The 22,565-nt window shown below is 41.5% G+C and overlaps 1 protein-coding gene and 1 long non-coding RNA gene across 2 annotated transcripts in view; one reads left to right on the top strand and one right to left on the bottom strand.

Annotated features, from left to right (window-relative positions):
- Positions 1 to 208: 208 nt before the first annotated feature.
- On the bottom strand, positions 209 to 7,381 carry LOC133398067 (uncharacterized). The gene is made up of 3 exons (XR_009767748.1): positions 7,231 to 7,381; positions 5,968 to 6,164; positions 209 to 295 (listed from the first exon to the last, which is right to left on the bottom strand). It is a non-coding gene; the product is annotated as an uncharacterized LOC133398067 (long non-coding RNA).
- Positions 6,131 to 22,565, top strand: part of LOC133398053 (tyrosine-protein kinase CSK) — an 81,274-nt gene continuing 64,839 nt past the window's right edge. The window contains exon 1 of the mRNA XM_061669640.1: positions 6,131 to 6,363. The gene's annotated coding sequence lies outside the window, so the exon portion shown is untranslated. The remainder of the gene's footprint in view (positions 6,364 to 22,565) is intronic.

Raw genomic sequence — 22,565 nt, 5'->3', positions numbered from 1 at the left:
ACTGACTTTATGGCCTAACGTCAGCCAATAAATAACAACCATCACAAAATGCATAAACAAACAATTGTAAACGCATACAAAAAAGAAAACATCTTAAACAGAATTAAATACAAAATAACTTCATTGTGCGGCACGGTGGATGTCTGGTTAGAGGGTCTGCCTCACAGTTCGGAGGAGCGGGGTTCAATCGCCTGTGTGGAGTTTGCATGTTCTAGGCTCCAGCACCCCCGCGGCCCTAGTGAGGAGAAGCGGCTCAGAAAATGGATGGATGGATGGATGGATAACTTTATTGTCACTGTAACAGGAACAATGAATGTCAGTTAGGCATGTAACAATTTGCAACATTGGGGTAAAACATAAGCATACAATTATCAAAAAGACACACTTATTTACAGAACATACAGTTATTGACATTTTTTTTTATGCCTCAGTCTCATGGTTTTTGTTCATGTTCCTCTAAAAATAATTTTATAATTGCATTTTGTGACGGTCGTCATTTTGGCACTGGACTGGGCTTGTATTTCTGGAGTTTTGTGTGCTGTTGTAGAAGACAATTGTCTTTGACTCCACAAAGTCCTGAACTTGTCTTGGTCTAAGAAATTCAAAGTCTTAGTTGTAACTTGGTCCAAGCTCCTCAAAGTCTTGGTTTTGACTTGGTCTTTATGCCACAAATTATTGGTTTTGATTAGGTCTCGAATACTCAAAAGTATTGGTCTTGACTTTGTCTCCACTCATCAAAGTCTAAATTTTGACTTTTCAAAGTCTGAACCGTTACTTGGTCTCAACTCCTGAAAGTCTTGAGTTGGTCTTGACTCTTCAAAATGTTGGTTTTCACCTCAAATTCTCAAAGTCTTAGTCTTGACTTGGCCTTAACTTTTCAAAGTCCTGGCCTTGACTTGGTCTCAAATCCTCAAAGTCTTGGTCTTGACTTTTCAAAGTTTCTGTTTTTATGATTTTGTTTCCACTTCACTTGGGTTTGTGGACAAAAGTAATACTTTTGGAAAACATCACATCTGAAAATAAAGTTGAAGGGCTCTATTTTCCTAACTAGTGCAAGTCCGGCGCGGCGCATGCCGTAACTCTGCGAGGGGACAGGTTAGACAGCGTTGTCGTAATCTCGCAGATACGTGCAGTCGGCGCATTTAACAAAAGGGGCTGTCTGCGCTGGTGGGCGTAAACACAGCCGACTTTAGTTGCCACCAATCAAAGCAGCTTATTTAATTCATTCTCTTTAATAAGTGAGGCACAATCACAGGCTCACATGCATGGAGAGAGTGATCTGGAGCATTGTCACTTGGCAAAAGACAACATGAAATACAGTACGAGTTGGTCACGGGCGACTTAAAAATGTTTGCGGCCCTCATGAATCCATCCATGTTACCCCGCCCCTCCCACCGTGTGCTGGCCAGTGGGATGATTTTTTAAAAATAAAATGGGCTAAAAATGTTGATAATGATGATTTGTTCAATGAATTTCTACAATGATTCAGAGGGTTTGATGTGCGCTGTTTACATATTTATGAATGAAATACGTCTGATGTATCCCACATGTCCGCGTAGCTCGTGCATCTGTCTTCCCACTTAAGGAGGCGAGCTGGTTTTGGTACTTTCGTGGACCGGCACACACACAGCGCATTTAAAATGCGACGTTCGCACTGGTGTGGGCCTCACCACACCCGGCTTCAATCCAGTCCAAATGAAGCGTGTTATTGCATACCCTTTAAAAGCAGTGTTAATAGTCTGGCATGGTGACATTATATACACTATGTGGAAGTGGTCTCAGCGATCTGTGCATGACTGGAGCATTGAACGTTAGCAGTATACTCTTAATAAATACTGAATGAGCTGGTGAAAAATCGCTGACAACTTAAATGTGTCTGCGGACCTCATTGATCTGTACCCCCTCAACGATTGTTACTTTCCAGACCCCAACCCCCACCACCACCCCTCCCTCCACCACACCCACCCCCATAGCGACATGCTGGCCAGTACGTGGATTTAAAAAATATTGATGATAATAATAAAAATCCATTCTATGAATTGATCTTTACAATTATTAAAAGGTTTGGATGCCCACTGTTGAAATCAATCTGTCATCCACCACACATCCGAGGAGCTCGCATGTCTGTCTGCAGGCATATAGACCAATCAGATTCACCAAAATTGCGTTACATTCCCTGTGCCACAACTTAGACGTGGGAGGAGCAGGGATACGTTTAGATGGACTTTCTGTGCACCAAAATCTTAGCCAAGCGCATCTCCAAGGGCATACCCTCGCTGCGCCGACACCACCCAACTTGTCGGAGACGTCTGGATGCCGAAGGATAAGCTTTCGCTGTGCCAACACTGCCCATCTTGACGCAGACCGGTCTGCAAAGACGCGCAGCAAGCCTTGCGCTTGCACGAAAATCAAGATGCACACCATTTGTGCTCTGGGGCACGATGCACAGGTTACAAATATAGAGCCAAAAGACCCCGTTTTTACTAAGCTGAGAGAACATTACCATTGAGGGTGAGCCCTGCGTCTGTGGGTCAGACCCGTGCCACTATGTTTCCCCAGTGTTTAGTCATCCATAAGCAGGTGTCTATTTGCTTGTCTTTTTTTAGCACTCTAACCTCAGTAAACATCCAGTGTGTGGGTACTGGGGGGAGTTGGGTTCTGGCCATTTGAAGCCCCTTGGGAAGTGGTCAAGTGGCTTGACGTTGTGTGTGAGTCCTTCTAGCGAATGGGCGTCTCAATCAGGCCTACCTTGTGTGTGTTACGTTTTTGTAAAAGCCGCTGAGCTTGCCTTTCGTTGAGCAGATTCCAGTGACAAACAGGAGAAGGAATAGTGGTCTTGACCTGGTCTCGACTATTACAAGCCTTGGTCTTCTCCAATTTTGGTCTTGACTTGGTCTCAACTTCTCAAAGTTTTGGTCGTGACTTGTTCTCGACTAGTCCAAATCTTGGGCTTGATAGTCTAAACTCCTCAAAGACTCGGGGCTCTATTTTCGTGACTGGCGTAAATCTGGCACGACGCGTGGCTTAGCACTGCGTGGAGGCAAGTTAGATCCAATGTTGGTAATTTTGTGGGCCAGCACGCCGTAGCACATTTAAAAAAGGGACATCTGTGCTGCTGTGGGCATGATCACAGTCGACTTCAGTCCTGTCCAATTAAAGTGGCTCCTCTCGTTCCCTTTAAATGCGATGCACTAGTAGCACACTGAGAGTCTTTGACATGGCGGAAGAAGAAAATGATTTGCTTGAGTCCAGAAGGTGGAAACATGCAAAGTGCACTTATACAGAACTGCAAGCAGACATCCACAGGCAGATGATAAAGGAGATCACGAATATATGGGCCTTGAAGTGACTCCCCCCACCCCCGATTGTTCGTGTGCCCCCTCCATGCCGACCAGGGGGATGAGTTAAAAAATAAAAAATAAATAATAATAATAATAATGCATTCAATGAATTATTTTTTACAATGATCACCGCTATTTCCATATTTATAAATAGATTACATTTGACTTCGCCGGTGTGCTTGGTCATGGTGACATTATTGACGTACAGTACTCATCATAAGCGAGTTACTTTCATGAGACGCGGAGAATTAGTGGGCTTCTTAGTTCCAAATCCGTTACCAAAGGCGAACGGCTTGCCAAAAAAAAAACACAAAAAAAAACTGTTACCGTACCAAAAATAGCATGTTCCGGCAATGACTCCACAGACTTGTGTTTTGTATTCCTCAGAGTTAACACCGCAGTCATGCCGCTCTCTCTGCGCTGTGCTCTTTGTACAATAGACAAAAGATAAAACCATCGTCACATAGCCGACACGTCAATGCCCCACATTCAACATGCCCGCCATGTAATACATCAGTCCCATTCTCTGCCTGCATTATGCCACAGCGCCAGTAAACAACAGCGGCCAATTCTGGAACTAACAGACTTTGTCAGCGGCAGTTTAAGTGACGAATGGAAATTATTTTTGGACACATTGTTCAGTCCCGACGGTCCGTTTTATCCAATATCCGTTATATCGGGGTCCATTTTATTGAGGTTCCACAGTACACTTTATTTCCAACTTTCTATTGTCTTCATTTCATAGCACGTGTCTTGGCTACCCAACCTCCAGTAGTGTACACGTGAGATTTTTTATTTCCAATCAGATTTCAGCTTCTATGTCTTGCCATGTCAATGTAATCTGCCCAGGGCCTTTACAATCCCGCGTGCTTGCATATGACGCATACACACTATTAGCAACGGCTGTTTTTCTTTTAACCAATCAGATTTCAGATTCACCACTCTTTGGCTTTGCAAAGGCTTACAGAGACCTTGGCCTTTTTCATCCTCTGATTGGTTGTTTAGAGATACAGTAACTAGTCTTGCGATGTGCAGGTAACCGCAGAGGACGAATATTCGACATTATTAAGAATTAATTTTCAAATCTGATTGTTCAAGAAAAACTGGACATTGTGAAGATACGTTGGCCAACACCGTACCGGCTCGCTTGTTTCAACCTGCAAAAGGATTTATTTGGCACTTCCAGAGCAGCAACACCTAGTTAGCTTTGACATCACAACACAACTACACTACGCGACGACAACTATCTAGCGCTGAGTAGCAAAGGAGGATGGATTCTGTCTATAAATAATCAGCATCTCTGGTGAGTAGGATGTATTTTAGTTCATGTTTTTTATGTTTTAGTCACATTATTTTGACGTTTGGAAGGTGATGTATTGGAAGATCAAGATTTAACTGTGGTTCTTGCTTTATTAATAATGGTATTCATCCTCAGATACGCAAAATGTCTCTTTCTCTCTGTAATGCCATGAGTAGCCTATTGCATTTTTTTATATTATTTTGTAAAATTGTGATTTGATAGCGGTGGTATTAAGAGGTGCATTAGGTCACTAAGTTTTCATTGAAGGTCCAGGTCAAAATGGACCACCTGCCACTGCTAAAGCACATAAGACAAATGCTGTCCTCTAGTGGATAAACTACAACATAACCCCCTTGACTGGAAATGCATGCTTTTGTGTCCCTGAAAATAGGGGCACTTTAAATAAAATGACTGTAATTTCTAAACGCCAAATGTCATATTTATGTGAAACCTCTTAAGTCTTATTTAAAATCATTTTGGGTGGTGTTTTGAAGGTGGCATCTTTCATTCTTGACAAAGGTTGACTTATTGGCCACCTAAAATCAGAATAAATAAATGTTTTATGTGTTGGTGTGTATAACTCATCTTGACTATGGGACAGAAACGGTTAATATTAACATGAGAATGTTAACTAAAAGGCATGGACAGGTCTCAAATCTGAGACCGAGCAAAAATAATTTGCCAAATCTCTTCTGCTGCACACAACGATGCGGCCATAACCCGACGGAACTCTTGCGCAGTGTGCGGGGTTACGCAACTATTTTCACGAGTGGCCCATCACTTGTATCGACGTCCCAGATTACAGCCAATCAAAATGCACACACCGTAAACTTCCACACATGCTAAAATTACGTTTCCGGGTTTTAAGAGAGCCACCCCGCCGGTGGTAGCCTACTGTAGTGTTTTTCAAAGCGGAAAGCCCCACTAAAGATTTTCTGGCTACGGCCCTGACAGTCCGGTCCAATCGGGTGTGCAGCGGGCCAGAACTGTCCACTTGCGATCGATTCAATGCCCTGAGAATGACATGATTCTGATTCTGATGACAATATTCAAAGGAACAAACATGGGGGAAAAAAAGATTTGATATATAACGTGGTCATCGAGGGTACAAACAAACAAGCAATTTTAGGGTGTGCCTAAGAGCTATTTAGTATTTTAAATAATATTTGGGAATCACTTTTACAGCAATAACATTTTTTTTTTACTCAGGACAAAAGTCATTTACGTAACTAGGGCATATTTTATTGCATTTTGCACGTGTTATTTGAAATTTCATGGGGGAGGGGGAGCAGAAAATGTTTTTCAATTCTGGAATGACCCCTATACCTGTCTGATTATTTGCAGTAGAAGTAAAGTAACAAGTCGAGCATCGGTTGATTGTGGCAGTTGTTGGCGTTGGCCGCCATTTTGGCCGCTGGGTTGTGCTCGCCGACCGTGAAGCCCATGCAGCCGCTACTCGTCCCGCTGCGCATGCGCGGAGACCATTTCCTCTCGGCAAGCAGAAGGCCCCTCTCTCTTGTTGCCTTGCCACACACACACACAACAAATAAACACACATGATCTACAGGGCGCACACTAGCGTCAAGTCCACGCAGCGATTTTGGGATTGTCTACAATTCAAACCGCAGCAGCCGAACCTGGATGCCCCCCGCCGCAGTCCCCCCCCCCATGGACCACCGTCGCTAGTTGTCGCAGCCCGCTTAGTCGATGCTTTTTCTCGGGGTGAGTTAGCCTTCGCTGTCCCTGTGTGTGTCACTGTTTTTGTCTCGTTGTGTTTGATTTCGCTCGTCGTATAATTGGCACTAACGGGACAGCAAGAAAACCACTAGCTGGCGCTTAGTTTGTATAAAACATTGTAATGTTGTGCTTTAAATGTTTTTAAAAAAATATTATTATTAGCCACACATTGCTAACGCGTAACCAGTGCCAGCACGTACGTTACCGTTAGCCGCTGACCCAACACTAAGTGTAATTGCATTAGCGGATATACACTCCACATAACACGTCTATTTCCTAAAAATAATGCACTAAAACGAGAAGATTTTTGCGTTGGCGTTTGCTAACAACGCCCACTGCTAGTTTCGACCCGAAGGACACCGACGTAGCTGCGACCCTGGTTCCATAATCGGACGCTTCGCTAGCGGAAGGCTTTTGTGGTTTCCCACTGGTGCGTTTGTATAGAATGACCAAATATGGGTAAAAGCTGGGGGATGTCGCATTGTTTGAGGGAAGGCATTTTGCATAATGCAACAATTAACAAATATAGACGGACGCTTTTTTATTATTTTTGCATTCCAAGGATAAAGAGGGTATACGAGCACGATGAGCGGGTCCTGTCCGATAATGGACCTCTAGAATCTACACACCTTATGTCATTGCTGAAACGCTACCCCCGAAGAAACTGCTGCGTATTTCCCAACATGTACAAATGATCTGTTTGTTAGTTTTATTCCAAACGTGCCATTTCAGGTATACTGTAGATGGTTACATTCGATGCTGTTGAATGTTTAGAGAACTTGATTGGCCTGGCCTGTCAGTCACTTCCCGTCCTGCCTGCGCTTTAAAGCAATGAATGATACGTACACATACCTTTGCAAGCCGGGGCACGACCACGAAGGGCTTCTGCAGCTTTCTTTGCTCTAACCACAAGCGAGGAGGGGCAGTTGCGCCTCGCTCAACTCATTTTTGTAGCGTTAACTCTCACAAGTGCGATGGTACACGCATAAAACACTTTTGGGGGTCGCTTAACGGCCGTGGCAGGTCCAGGAAGTGAATGTTGCGGTCAACATCTTTGTTGGTGCTTCCTTTTGTCAAACTGCACGAACAGAAGATCCAAATCATTAGTCCTCTGATCAAGAAAAGCTGCTCAACATTTCTGGTCAGGAATCCTTACAAACCCGTGGCAACCAAATAGAACAGGAAGTAGCCAGCGAGCAAAATAAAAAGGAGTAACGGTTCTATACATCCTTTCTGGGAGCTTGCTTGATAAATCAATGTCATCAATGATCACTGTTCCAAAAATGATTGGAAACATGGAGTTTATTTTTAGCTGTAACTTTGGGGTGTTACACCATCATGGTTGTCTGCTGTAGTTCCTCACTCGGCTACAAATGCTTTTATTGTCATTACGGACACTTCCCCCTGGCTATGCTTATGCAAGTAGAAGCTGCTTGCTTGCCTGTCCAGTCCCCTAGCGCTGCCCCGAGTCATCATGTTTATAAAATCTGTACTTGTACTGTCAAAATTGGGGTTGAACTCCATATCTTTACGAATTTAACAGCCTCATCAACATTAGCTTCTGATGAGTGGCACATATTTGAATGTTCGGTTCAGTTGTCTTGACTGGGGGAGCTGGCTGTTTGTTTTTGGTGATCAGATGCGCACACGAATCAGCAAGTGCAGTTTGTGGGCTTGGTGATTAAGTGCTTCCTCCAAGAGTTACTATGGGGGCTAGGGCACACTTTTTCTCCCTCATGATGTCAGAAATAGCGACTCGCCTGGTCAAAGTGTCCTCGCTCGACTGCAGGTTGTCATGGTAACAAAAGCCACACTCAGCATTTTTTTGAGAATCATTTGCAGACAGAACAGCCCACCCAAAACTAAGTGATTTCTATCACAGTGTGACAACTGGGTATTCCTTTATACTTTGACCGAATAATGCCTCAGACCTTTCATGAAGACACCTAGGGACTGTTTTCAAAGTGGGGAAAAAATGCATTACAGACTTATGTCTAATTTAAGGCACTAAGACAGTTCACTTGTATTGCACTACCAGTGTTTCCCACAGGACCAGAATCTTTATGGTGGTGGGTATCCCGCAGTTGGCCGGGGGTTTTCGGGTGGGCGGGTGAGAGTTAAGCAAACACTTACCGAATATCTTATAACAAATTAAAATGTTTCACTGAAAAATAAAGTAACTTAAGTAGATAAATGGATAAATAAACAAATACAAGGAGATTAATATACAATTAAAATTAAACCTACACAAACCTTTCCATTGGTACCACTGGATCATGCATGTTGTGTAGTCTAACGTAATTTACATACCGTAGTTTTGTATATAATAAAGATAGACAGTGACTTGAGTTATAGCTGCAAAATATTTTATTGTGAATATGAAGTTTGTCTGCAACAAGCAGTGGCTGACCAGGGCATGAGACTGCGACGAAATTGGTCACATGCAACCTTTTTTTCAGCTTGTGCAATTTTAAATTGCATCTTGTCACATTTGCGCGAGTGCATGTTTTAATGGTTGAAAGTCACCTTTTCCCCCACTGCAATCTCCTCCTGAACGAGAAAGAGAGAGAGCGAGAGCGCTGTGACGCCGTCTCAATCATTCTTTTGAATTCCATTTGAGTTAAAAGTGACCCGCTGCAATATGATTGGCTGACTGCTGCAGCATAATTGACTACTTCTTACAGATAGGACATGCTATTACCACTGCACCATCACGTACATGCACATCACATATGCACGTCACAGACAGGCTAGTATCCTGTTGTGTCTGGCCAGTGGCCACCACTTACCTATATTGATGCTGGCCCCCATATTTATTAATTTTAAATGACCTTAAATGAGCCTTCAACTCATCTGGACTGCCAGTGAGCAAGCCAGCTAGCCCGCACCTACATTGTACAGTCTGGTAAGCCGATAAACTCCTCCCGCCGCAAGTCACCGACAGCTTTTCTTTTTGCACACAGCATTATCAGTGCAGCTACGTTCATCACAGGAATACAACTAAAAGTTGTTTCCCTCATTGATAAAAGTATGTGCGTGTGTGGGTGGGGTACTATACCGCTAACTGCAAAGATTGCCTGCTTAATTTGTCTGTCGTTTACATTTCACTCATTATTACAAATCTAAATCCTGTTTATTATAGACATACGAAGATACTGGATGTGCAAAGTTTAAAAGCCCAGACTCCTTTAAAGAGGATTGTAAAGGAGAACAAACTATCGTTAAGATAAAGTGCAATAATTGCAATAGTAATGATTTATCCATGTTCTGTTTTGGACTATGATTTTAAATGGGTAGATTAGTTTGTTTTGGTAGTAAATAACAACAAACAAAATAGTGTGAATAATCATAAACTGTACTGTTATATGGTGGTGGTACACTTATGCAATCATTTCTAAATGTATGTCAATCATATGGTTATGGTAATGGTCGAAATTAAGTGATTTTCCCAAGGAAAGAGGGTTAGGAGCCCTCACTATAAGAACTGATCCCTCTGAGTCGAACAAATGATATAATAAAACTAAAGCCTTTGTTTTTTTTTGTTTTTTTTTAAATTTAATTAACGTTAATTTTAATTACAACTAAATACTTTTGTTGGAACTTTTTCAAAACTATTTTAACGAAGAACTTATAGGTTTACAGTATGAGTCCCGTGGCAGTGGGACGCTGAGTTGATGCTGTCTTATAACAATGGTGGGTGGACATGAGGCTTCACAGTTGCATATATATCCTTGTTTCACAAAGATAATTTATAAAACTGTAGAATTGTGGACAAAGGAGTCAACGCAATTGAGTTACGTGTGAGGAGGCTCTCGCCATGCTAATCGCTGCAGCTTTGGTTCGGTTCCTGTTATAGTCTTTTCACGGTGTAATCCTAAACTCAAAAGGTCCTGAAGAATGTAAGTAGGCTTTGCCCAACATGGAGTGGCATTTCCAAGCGAAAATACACAGAAATACATACAAAAAAACAGCAAATGTGCTGTGGTGAGATGCCTTTACGCCGGCTGGAGCAGCATCACTGGCGTGCGGAAGGATGGATACTGCCTGAAATGTCGATGTCGCTGATACCAAAAGGTTGATTCACAAAATTAAATATGGATACTTTTCATTAGGCTTTACACGATCAGGATTTTTAGGGCCGATCAGCAAGTTTAAAAAAAAAAAAAAAAAAAAAAAACGATCACCGATCCGATCACAAGAGCAATGTGTCTATTTACATGACTTGTTCATTTATTGTATATATTTGTGTACTGTATCCATCCACCCATCCATTTTCTGTACAGCTTATCCTCACAAGGGTTGCGGGCATGCTGGAACCCAGCTCAAATTATTCTCTTAGCATTTTAGACAAACGTTAAAACACCAATGACCTCTAGGGGGCATTCAAGGATTGACCACTGACATAAGTTTAGGTCAAATCAACATTACAACTGACAGAAATAATGGGTGCTAACTTACTTTAATTAAATTACTCTATTGCAATTAAATTACTTTAATAAATACTGTTAATGACATGCTTATTCTAACTTTCTCACTGTCCCAGCTATAAGTACGGGTGTTGTCCAGAGTTTGAGTCCGTTTGACACTTTTCTTTACCCCCACCCACCCCGATGCTGCGTTGCTTGACCGCGGAATGCCCCTCGTGTACATTCTTCAGGTGCTCGATAAAATTTTTGTTGAAGCGTTTAGATGATGTTCCCCACGACGTACTTCAGTTGTCTACAGACTGCAAATAACTTGTGTTGTTTGCCTGAGACACTGCAAAATAGTCCCACACCGACAGCGTGTTTTTTCACCGACAAGCTTGAAAAAACTTTGTTGGCCGTCAGAGAGTTACAGTACTGTGAAACAAGACGCGTTACGAGGCTAAAAATAAACTAGCTTTTGGATTCATACGCGACTGAGTCTTGTGCGCAGCCGATCGATGACGTCATTGATCGGATCGGCGACTTATGACATGAAAGCCGATCAGCATAAAATGCTAATTCTCGGCCGATACCGATGACGCCGATCAGATCGGTGTAAAGTCTACTTTTCATACTTCAGTCATTTGACAGACTGTATTTTCAGTATCATATCAGAAAGGAAATTGGTGGTATGGAGCATTAACAGACACACACATACATGCAAATCAGTCGCCTTTCGGCGAAATTCGCCGTTCAGAACTCAAAATAGGCCATTTACATAAATCGTATAGATCCGATGCGTTTTTCCTTGGAGGTCGGGGGGTCTGGGTCGCCATCACTTACGTCATAGGCTGTTTCGTCCTCCTTGAAGGCTGGCAGCTAGATCCATTCCACACATCCCCCATCCACACACAGATGTAATTGTGAACTTTGCTCCGCGGCGGACTAATATGCGGCCCGAGGTTTTGCCTATGCGCTCGAAGTCACAGGAATTGACAAGACCAGAAAAAATCTTCTGCTGTTAATAAGTCCCTGTACTTTTACTCCGTTACAATGATCTAAATGTCACTCGTTGCTTTTATTTATCAATTGTTATTTCGTGCGCGAGACTACAACTTCCGCATCGGGTGCTGTTTGTGTCATCCAATTTAAGCGCTAGTGACGTTTACTAATCAAACTACACAAGAAAATTACATGACCTCACACGTCTTCCATTCGGCTTCCCGGACATAGGTATTCACACGAGATAAGCCTGATCGTCGTGCATACGTGGTGGCCATGTTGGGAAGGTCATCGTTACCATGAAGGCAACGGCGGGCTACACTTGTTTACATTTAGACGAACAAAAACAACAGCTTTCATGTATTGTAGTATTTGTCTGGCATTGTCTGCCCAAACGTGGATATTTCAGCTCACTTATAACTTGAGAAAACACTGTGCAGTAACTTTCAGATGTTTTTTTTTGTAGTTTTGACTGTGCATACACACACAGAATTTGTACACAGACATTGTAATTTTATTCATTTATTTTTTATATAATGTTCATGCTGTGGTAAAAAAAAAAATAATCTGAAGTTACTCACTATTTACTTAGTACTTGAGTAATAATTTCACTGTGTACTTTTTATTCTTACTCAAGTAATATTTTGGAGTCATATTATTGTCAAGTAAGAGTACTCTGACTTGAGTACAATATTTGGCTACTTTACCCCACCTCTGGAGTGGACATCCACTATTGCTACTCTTACGTTTAAGCAACATTTTCGCTCATCAGATCCGCCAGTGTCGAATTTGTTGCACTGGTCTTTTGAATTTTCTCGTTGAGGTGCTGCAGGTCATGGCTCTGGTAGTTGTCCCAGTATGACCGTGAAAAACGCGTAACAGCGAAAAGAGCTGATCTGTTAGTACATCTTGTATTAATTAGGATTATCACAACACAGAATGAACTAACTTCAAATTAAAAAATGGCCAATAAAAACAAAAATACTGTACTTATTTTCCTGGAGGATGCATTTGGGATTAGCCTTTGAAGTTGTTAATAGTGGAAAAATTAAGAGAAACAGACTGATATTAGTCAATTCCATTTTCCAGAATGAGAGTGCTTAGAGAGGAGGACGGTATTCATGTGGTGCAGGTGGAGATGGGCCTGGCTCAAGTTGGCGACCAAAACAAAACACCAAATTGACTTTTAATCGTACATTTGTACATCAGCATGTACTTGAGTGGTGTAAATAAATGTTTTTATGTATGAGTAATTTTATTTATTTACTTGAGTCACATTGTCGTCAAGTAACAGTACTCTTACTTGAGGACAATGTTTGGCTACTCTACCCACCTCTGGAGCGGACATTGCTACACTCATTCTATTGCTACTCTTAACATTTAAGCAACATTTTTGCTTATTAGATCAGCCAGTGTGGTACTTGTTGTGCTGGTCTTTTATTTTCGCGTTGAAGTGCTGCGGGCTGGGGCCCTGGTTGTGGTAACAAGTGGAACCCCAAAGCACACGTAACATCGGCGACAAGAGCTGATCCACTAGTACATTTTTGTATTCATTGGGAAACGCAGTTACAATTATCTGATTAGTTAACTGATGTTAATGTTAAATGTAATAAACGACGGAGCGCTGTTAAGGATGATCACAACACAGAATGAACTAACTTCAAATTCAGAAATGGCCAATAAAACAGAAAAATATTGTACTTAATATTTTCCTGGAGGATGCATTTGGGATTAGCCTTTGAAGTTGGTAAAAGTGAAAAATGAAGTGAAACAGACAATGATTTTAGCCAATTGTTTCCAGAATATGAGTGCCTAAAAAGGAGGATGATATTCATGTGGCACAGCTTGAAGCAGGCATCAGGTTCAGGTGGAGATGGGCCTGGCTCAAATTGGAGGCCAGAACAAAAAAGCAAAGAAATGAGGCAAATTTAATTTTAATCTTAAATTTGTACATCAACATGTATTTGAGCGGTGTAAATAGGTTTTTCTGCGTGAATTTATTATTTTTTTCTGCCTTATTATACTCTTTTTAATTATTTATTTTATTTTTTTGTCTGCACACAAAAGGAGCACATCAAGGCGCAGCAAAAGCCAAAATATACTTGTGGCGGCTAAAATTTAATTCTGGTGGCCTGATACACCTGTATGTATATGTAGAAAACCCTGATTACTAATGTCTATGTAATCGTAATCTGAATTACATTGTACAAGGCCACATCATGTCGCTTTTGCAAGGTCATCACGTTTGCACCATGTTTAGACATTTCATTCGTGCCATCTGTCAAGTCCTACACTCGACTTCTTCACTGTGCTACCAACGTGATTGACGTGCAGTGAGTGGGGTATTCAAAAGGCCTTGCCGCAAACACATTTGTAGGGGAAATATGGATGGCAGCGAGGCTATCTTTATTCATGGTTGTTTGACAGGTTGGGTTTGAGCTTTGTTTCCTGCTGTGCTTTGCTGCACAGATCTCATTGGCATGCAGAATGGAGGCCTCTTGCAAACAAGGTGCATCCACTCGCTGTCCATCACGCCTCCTGTTGCTGGGTCACCTTTGAAACGTAGAGTACGGCAACGGATGTTTCGGTGATAAAATTATTTTGGTTTGAAACCAAAAAATGCACTTTTGGATCATTTTCAGTGGGCTAAAATTTTCAGTGACTTAGAAATTTGTACTGCCCCGAGCGGGCCAGCATCAATAGTAGGGCTGCCACGAGTAGTCGACTATCCATCCATCCATCCATCCATCCATCCATCCATCTATCCATCTGAGCCGCTTCTCCTCACTAGGGTCGCGGGCTTGCTGGAGCCTATCCCAGCTATCATCGGGCAGGAGGCGGGGTGTACCCTGAACTGGTTGCCAGCCAATCGCAGGGCACATACAAACAAACAACCATTCGCACTCACATTCAAACCTACGGACAATTTAGAGTTGCAATTAACCTACCATGCATGTTTTTGGGATGTGGGAGGAAAACCCACGCAGGCACGGAACATGCAAACGCCACACAGACGGGGCCGGGGATTGAGCCCCGGTCCTCAGAACTGTGAGGCAGGCGCTCTAACCAGTCGGCTACCGTGCCGCACAATTAGTCGACTAATTAATTTAATAGTCGACATTGTCATTTATTATTTTTTTTAAAGCTTTGTTTTTCTCTTAATGACTCCCGATTGCTCGCTTGTTGTGGCTCTTCTGGCCGGTGGTCTGACGCACATGCGCAGTAGTGGATATCAGTCTTTCTTGTGATGCACATGCACAGTCGTGGTCATCCGGTGACGTACCCGGAAGAACCACTTCTAAAAGCTAGTTTATTTTTAACCTTGTCGCGCGTCTTTTGATGTAGTACTGTAAATATCTGACTGCCAATAAAGTTTAAAAAAAAAACAAAAAAAAACATGCCGGCGGTGTGGGACAGATAACACGTCTGAGACAGACAACACGTAATGGCCAGATCAGACTACAAGACAAATTTGCTCTTTCATGATGGCACTATGTCAGACTACTGCAATAAAATCTTGTATTCCGATACCACCGCATTCCGTTTTTACGATCGTTGCGCTTTATCTTGTCAAATGCGACCGGATACACTCCTTACCATGGTGACGACAACGAGAGTGGATCGCGCCGAGTGTATTATACGGACAAAATGGGGGAAAACGTGTGTTGGTGGTCCACCGGTGCTCAGGACAAGAGAGGACATTCGTTTAAAGCTTGCTTGAGGTATGTTCACATACCTTTAATATGATACGGTATAGATAGAGAAGTCTGCAGTCAACGTGAACGGTCTCCCTGAAAATCCATGTGGAGCCGAGCCCGGCCCGGCTTAGGTGCTCAGCAAGGGGGTAATGGATCCTCTATGGGTGGGCTCATGGACCATTTAAATCCCGGCCAAAGTCTGCTGACCTCAACACCAAGAATGTGTTCAACCCACACACACACACACACACGCACCTGTTCTCTATACAGTGTCCGCTGTGCCTTTAATCACCAACAGAGCAGTGATTTATCATTTAATGCAGGCCTTAATGCTGTACAGTAGCAGCACTTATGAACAACAAGACATCCCAGATGGTGCAAGACTTACTCTACATGGCAGCCCATTTCGCTCCGCATGGATGGCTTTTGACTTTATTTACTTTACGGCCGCCCAATATGGAATGGTTGTAGCTGTAAACTACCCCGTATGGTGTCACAGTTAAGTCTTCTAGGCTGTGTGTACCTTTTGATTTATATACACTATTTTGCCAAAAGTATATTCACTCACCTGGCTTGACTCAAATGTGAATTTATTTATATGTCCAATTCTTAGTCCATAGGGTCTACTATGACGTAGATCCACTAGGTTTAGGAGTGTCTATTGGAATTTTTGACCATTTTTCCTGAAGCTCATTTGTGAGGTCATACACATCAAGTTGAAGTCAGGACTCAGGTTAAGTTAAAGGAACTGTTGAATGGTCTACACAAAGTGGCCTATATATATATATATATATATATATATATTTAACCCTGTGATATATACTACTATGTGGAAAAAAAATATAGGATAACATACTTGTGACATGAAAACCACCACACTTATCACTTTCTGGTCAGTAGAGCATAAAAGAGAGCATAAAAGTATCCTAAATCCTAAATAGGGTTGGGCATCGTTTGAATTTGACCGATTCCGGTCCTCGATTCCAGTTCGAAACGATACCTCAATTCCGATTCTTTTCGGGGGCTGGGTCAAAAAAGTTTGCATCGTTTAAATAAAGGGTGTCCAAATTATGAACATACATTTTCTTTTCAGCCGGCAGCATAGACTAAAATTAACATTTGACTCTGGGTTCTTTATAACCAGTATCCATATCAAACCGTTGAACTAAAAGGTAATTAGTGTGGAACTAACCCAGTTGACTTAAAGGCCTTTTATTTGGAAGGGCACGCACTGGAACTCAGCATTTTGGCACGAAAAGTAACAGTGATGTTTTTTTGTTTGTTTTTGTCTTGTTTGTTTTTTATGGATGGTGCCAAATGCTATAAAACGTTGATTCCTTTCCTTACCCACCAATGAGGCACAAGTTTAGTGTTTGATACTGTGAGACAAAGTTTGTGAATTTTGTCCAAATTCATTGTGATGTAAAGTAGCTACGGTGAAGTTTGAGCTCAATGTTAAGGTTTTTTTTTTTTTTTCTGTCATCGGCTTTTACGTTGGTTTCATGACTAAAACGAACGCTAAAAACCATCAGTACAAAAGTGCATCCAACCATTTACCTCGTTGGCTGTCTCAATGTCGGCACAGACCTATTTTATTGTTTCACTCACTCAATTGACTCCACTGAAGCTCCGCACGGTGTCGGCTGAGGCTTGGAGCGTGTCAGATGCTTCACATCGTGAAAGCCACCTTTGCACAATATAATCTTATTCCAAGTGTTGCACTGAGGCAACTGGTCATTAATTTTTACAAAGTTAAAACACACTTTTGTTGGCCGCCACTGTTGGCCAAAAGAATGTCTTCGTGCGTGTTCTTCTTTGTTGGTTTTTGCCGTTTCTTCGTTGGTTTTCTACACTTCTTCTTCGGGGCTGGCAGACTAGGCATCGAAACTGGGAAACGCAATTTTTAAATTTGAATGATTCCGGGAGAACCGGAACATTAGTCCCAGTTGCAATGGATACTCAATGCCCAACCCTAATACTGAGTCATTTATATTGTCTACCTGTAACCAGCATAAATGGACTGCAATATTAAGCAGGTTCTAGATTTCAAGTTAAAATAACTTTTCATGCCCAGTTATACTGCATAGTCATTAGTACATTCCAAACATTATTCATTTATTTTATATAAATTTTTTATTTTGCACGTTCTAACATAATAAGCATTAGTATTTCCATATTTTAGTTGTGTACCCGTGTGTCCCTTCACAAATGCCGTAGCACCAACCGTGTTGGTTGCATTTTGATGAGTGATATATTACATGCAGGCATGTAATTGTTTCCCCGTATCCTCATTATTGATAGTTATTAGAGCTGCAAACGAGTGGTTTGTAAGTCGAGTTAATTCACGGGTTTAAAAAAAAAAAAACACTGAATCAGTATTTTCGCATTCAAATGAAAAGGAGTCGATGTACTTTTTTTTTATTCTGACAAGCACTGCAAGCGCTGTTTACATCTGCTGCCATTTTGACTTACTGCGCATCACTTCTGCACATGTTGGGGAGCCCAAGGCCAAAAGCCGAAACGCCAAAATTCAAAGTGAATTTGTCAGCGCTTTTCGTACAAAAAAATGCAACAAAGATTATAATATAAAAACAAACGAAACCTGCCAATTATTACTTTCCCAATCATTAATAAATAGTACTCATTTATGGCTATGACTGCAGAGCTGCCTACCTATGGAAATTCATTGCCAGAAGAATTTGTCTTAATTTCCATATTTAAAGAATTGTCTATAACATTACCATTGGACAGTTAATGCAGTATGTTATGTAGTAGGATAAAATTTATAAATTATGGCTTCAATGTTTATTTTACTGTATTAATTTCATCAAACCTGTAATGGCGGATGAATTTGCAGCAAAATGTCTTCTCTTGCATGCTTTTTGTATTTAGCTGTATCCACTATTGCTAATGAAATGGTGCAAATTCCCCATTGTGGGACTAATAAACGTTATTTTATACTCAAAATATTTATTTGTTTAAGGTGCTTTTAAATTTATAGGCCCTTTTCTCAGGTGACGTAGCAGCGGTGATGGACCAAATAATTTCCGGTCCCTGTGTTATGGAGCTATCAAGAATTATCATGTATTTCAATATTTTCCTCTATATTTCCTCTTTCTCAATTACTAATTTGCCTGCTATTTTGATCTTCGAAGTTGGGTAATCTCCGCTATAACGCGGTTCCAGCCAGATCTATGTGACAAGTGTACTGTTCAACACACTCACTTATTTTGGTGTTTTGCAACTTCATGCCACGATACCTTAGCAACTGGCTTCCCCACCGTCTTATACTCACTCCGTCCTTTGTCATAACAATACTTGTCAAAATATAGTTTTTTTGCTGTCATGGAGGAGGTGATTAGTGACTTTTATGCTGCGTTGACAACAGACGCGAGACTCATGTTCTTTCCCCTTCGTCTCGTCCATTTCGCTGCTCTCGCAACACAACGTCCATGGGTTGCATGACTACAAGACACATTGACCAAATAACACAAAACACATTACAATTCAGGGAAGATGGTATAGTAGCATAGTTTCATGGCCAATTGCACGCTATACTATATATACTAACTGGGTGAAGGTATTTATGAACAAGGAAGTGCAGTTCCACTGCATGTAATAAGGGCGCTTGGTGTTTATATAATGGGGTATACGCCCAAGCCCCGTGATGTCACGGGGCAAGTTTTTAGCCCCGGCCACAAAATCAGAAAAAATTAAGATGAAGGTGCTTTTAAGCCATATCTCAACAAATCAGTCTTGATTGCCAGCCAATCGCAGGGCACATACAAACAAATAACCATTCGCACTCACATTCACACCTACGGGCAATTTAGAGTTGTCAATTAACCTAGCATGCATGTTTTTGGGATTTGGGAGGAAACCGGAGCGCCCGGAGAAAACCCACGCAGGCACGGGGAGAACATGCAAACTCCACACAGGCGGGGCCGGGGATTGAACCCCGGACCTCAGAACTGTGAGGCAGACACACTAACCAGTCTCCACCGTGCCGCCGCATTGAGAAACAAAACATGAAAATTTGTTTGGTTCCACTTTAATTCTGAACACGGCCACATCTCTAGTTATGAGAGCATGTACACACATAAGCAACCACATTATCTCTGTAAATGTGATATGTTATACATTTATCTTTTTAAATCACAAAAACCTGGTGTTATACTGTACAATGATGTGCCAGTCTTGACTTTTGTTTAATGGTGTTCTCTTTAGAACCTTAGGAGTTACAAGGCTGTCACCACAAAGTACACAGCATAGTTTGTTCAGAAATAAAGTTTACAGAAATTGAGTTTGAAATGCAACTTTTAAACACTTCAGTGCAATAAATTCAATCATAATCTCAGATGTTTTTCGTTAATTTATAAGGTGTGATTACCATACTTTTTTTTAGTGTTATGTGTCGTGTGAGTTTTTTTTTTTATTACCACTCCCAATATATGTTCCGAATGGATCAAGGTTCGAGGGTGTGCATATTTTAAAAAGCGCTATAAAAGTCTAATGCATTTATTATCATTATTATTATGTACATTATTTTCCCCCTTAAAAGTTCAGTTTTTATCAATTGAGTTGTACAGGTTGTAGGTCACATTTTCTTTTTTTTAATCTTGGTCTCATTTTTTTTACATCACAAAAACCTGGCATTTTAAAAGGGGTTTGTAAACTATTTATATCCACTGTAAGCTACTACCCGTCCCAGATGAGAGACCATGATTTGATGCCGATCATTTTTCCTTGACACCACGGTGCTTTAACTTGCCTGCACATTTGGACAAATTTAAAGGTTCAATTTCCGTCTGCTAGTGTACAAGGCACAGCAACATGTGCCATATCATCATATCAAACCTGAGGTGTAGTTGGATCACTATTTGTCCTCAGATTTTTGCCTATTTTGGGTCAAACTTTATCCCGCTAAACCCGAGGTGGGGGAGAGGGGGATTAATCCACAAGTTGCGACAGTAGGTGCAGGAACGACGTGCATGGCAGAAGCAATGTTTTCATGACCAGAAAAGTGGATACTATCTGGGCAAAGTGACAAAATAAGCCTTTGTGTTGAATCCTCTGATACGCGCCATAGAAACAATCAAAGTTGTGGATGTTTTAGGCAATTCTCTCCCAGATAATTAGGTTACATTTTCTAAACATAGCCCGTGAAAAGAAACTATTGGCCTCATTAGAGTCATCTCAAGGGGGTTCCACAATTGTAAAAGTTTTTGTCTTTCATCTATCACACATTGTAGGAGTCAGACTTTTTATGTTGAGGTCCTCGGCACCTGGTTTTGTTTGTTAGCAACAATAATAAGTCATCCGCAAACTAAAGGACCGAAGTCTTCTCCTTGACATGTTCGATGGTGGAATAGATTCACTTCCTGGATGCAAGAGCATGTGCCCACATAGTCTTTCACATCCTGTTTTCGTTAAGTGTGTTTGAGCATGTGTGTGTTATGTGGACTCCAGTGTAGTGAGTGCCCCTCACTGAGCACTGATGCACGTCTGCGCACAAAGATAAATAATTTAGAGTGCTGGCACAGCGTGACTCGAGTTCCATTTTTCATAGCTGGCATCTGATCCGATGCATGACCGGAGATAATGTGTGTGGTCGGCAGATGCCAAGAAGCCATCCAGTACTCACTCCTCGCAGTATAAAAACCCAACCTTGAGTGTTTCATTTTTAACTAGCATGGCAACTGCTAAAAGTAACTCATGTGAAGACTTCCTGTCTTGTTGCCCTGATTCTCAATGACGTCATCGTGCTACTATCGAACCCATCAATGTATTGTTAAAAAACATCCAGACGTGGCAATTATCCTAAAGATAAGAATGCTAAGAACAGCACAACAATTTTGCTCCTGTCTGACATTGCTGATATTTTTTATACAATCATTTATCTTAGGAGAAATATATTATGCCTTTTTTCACAATTTATAACAGTTCCCAGGTATCTTAACATTGCTGTGAGATTATTTCATTAAAATACCCCAAATGTCTGGAATTACAGGACATCACTTTTCTCTCTCTTTTAGAACCTTGCTGAAATTAGCACGTTTTGAGGAGAGGTCTTGTCTCATGCAAATGAGCCACTGCTCACCTCGCCCACATATACTCTGGCGTGTGTTGATGCAGCGTACGACTTACAGATTTCTTTCCATATCGTGATAACTGGGGGCGGCGCTAGGGGAGGGCAAAAGGCCACTTGTGTTTGAGCAGCCCAGAGTCAAACAACAGTTAGCGCTCATAAAGGCAGTGAAAGCATGGATTGTATTTTCATTTGTGGAGACAGCACTTCATCACCAAGCCACCAAATTACACTTGTCAATCAGTGTTAGCGGATCCATGCATTTGCCGAATGCAGTGGACACATTGCCAATCACAAATACCCCTGCCCCTCTGTTGACAACTTTGCCAAACATTCAAGTATGTGCCGCTAATCTTTTTGGCTTTGGCTTTACAGTGTTTCAGACCGTGTAGTCTGGCTGTCGCCTAAAAGTGTCTTGATCTTCCCCCAGCCTAGCTGCAAAGATGTCAGCTAAGAAACTGGACAGTATTTTGTAAATTAGGGACAGTATTTTTAAAGTTAGTAGGCTTTTGGTGTCACAAATTAGCAAAATTTGGAAGGACTTGCTCATAAACATTTTTGGAAATAGGCATCTAACAAAAGATGTGCTTTGTTGTGTAATTTCACAAAGGTTTTTGATACTATTTGTATTAAAAAAAAATTGTGATGCACCGAAATTAAAATTCTTGACCAAAATCGAAAATGAGGTACCCAAGGCTGAAAACGCAAAACCGAAACACCGAAATAAATTTGTGTACCAAATATTAGTAAAATTGCACTTATGGTTATGGTTGCAGAGCTGCCAACCAATAGAAATTCACTCATCTGAGACTCACACAGATTAGCATGAAGCATATTGAATCTGCATCCGTAGACTCGTGGTTTCAGACCTGCCCATTGTTGTGTAAGTGAGTGAGTGAGTGAGGGAAGAGCTTCCACACAGAGCAAATCAAAAATATGAATCCTGTCTTGGTGCTAACCAATCAGAGGCAGGGTAGAACGGGTCATTGTTCC

Source organism: Phycodurus eques, chromosome 2, assembly GCF_024500275.1.
Source record: "Phycodurus eques isolate BA_2022a chromosome 2, UOR_Pequ_1.1, whole genome shotgun sequence".
Classification (NCBI taxonomy): Eukaryota; Metazoa; Chordata; class Actinopteri; order Syngnathiformes; family Syngnathidae; genus Phycodurus; species Phycodurus eques.
Note: the sequence above shows the minus strand (reverse complement) of the source record. Positions and strands in the feature narration are given on the sequence as shown.